Here is a 580-nt window from a genome sequence, read left to right as displayed (position 1 = left end):
GTGTGCATTCACAGTAGAAACCTCCAGTGGTGAGTAGGGGTGTCCACTTGTTCAGGCCCCACCCCCTTCTAGTCACTGCTGTGGTGGGTGTGCAGATAGACATTGAGATATGAATGGAAGAAATATTGTTCACATTTTTTATCTCTGAATGTCAGTTAGATATCTGTTTATGTACAGCATAATTCTCAAAATGACTGCACCTTGTGTATAGTAGTTGGTGTTAACCCTTGACTTTTATGTTGGGGTTTTTCAAGGTACACATACAATTTGGCTGTATGGCCAGATCTGCTGTCTCTTTTTAGGTAATGCAGGGATAAAGGCTCCCACACAAGTAACAGAGTCAACTTTAGGGCTATGTCCCAGAGTCAGATGTAATAAGAAGTAGCCAAAGGATTAGCATGTGGGACTGCTGGGACTTTCAGAGATTTCTTCTTTGTGCCATGCAAAAATTGTACACTGTAGGCACAATGCTAGACCCATTTGGGGGTAAGCTTCCACCCACCTGCAGATGCCCAGGCTGGGCAGAGAGGGTGTGACAAGGAAGAGGAGGAAAGAAAAGTTAAAAAAAGTTGTCACACCT

Source organism: Chrysochloris asiatica, unplaced genomic scaffold (assembly GCF_000296735.1).
Source record: "Chrysochloris asiatica unplaced genomic scaffold, ChrAsi1.0 scaffold00288, whole genome shotgun sequence".
In the NCBI taxonomy this organism is placed as follows: domain Eukaryota; kingdom Metazoa; phylum Chordata; class Mammalia; order Afrosoricida; family Chrysochloridae; genus Chrysochloris; species Chrysochloris asiatica.
This window is presented reverse-complemented; position numbering follows the sequence as displayed.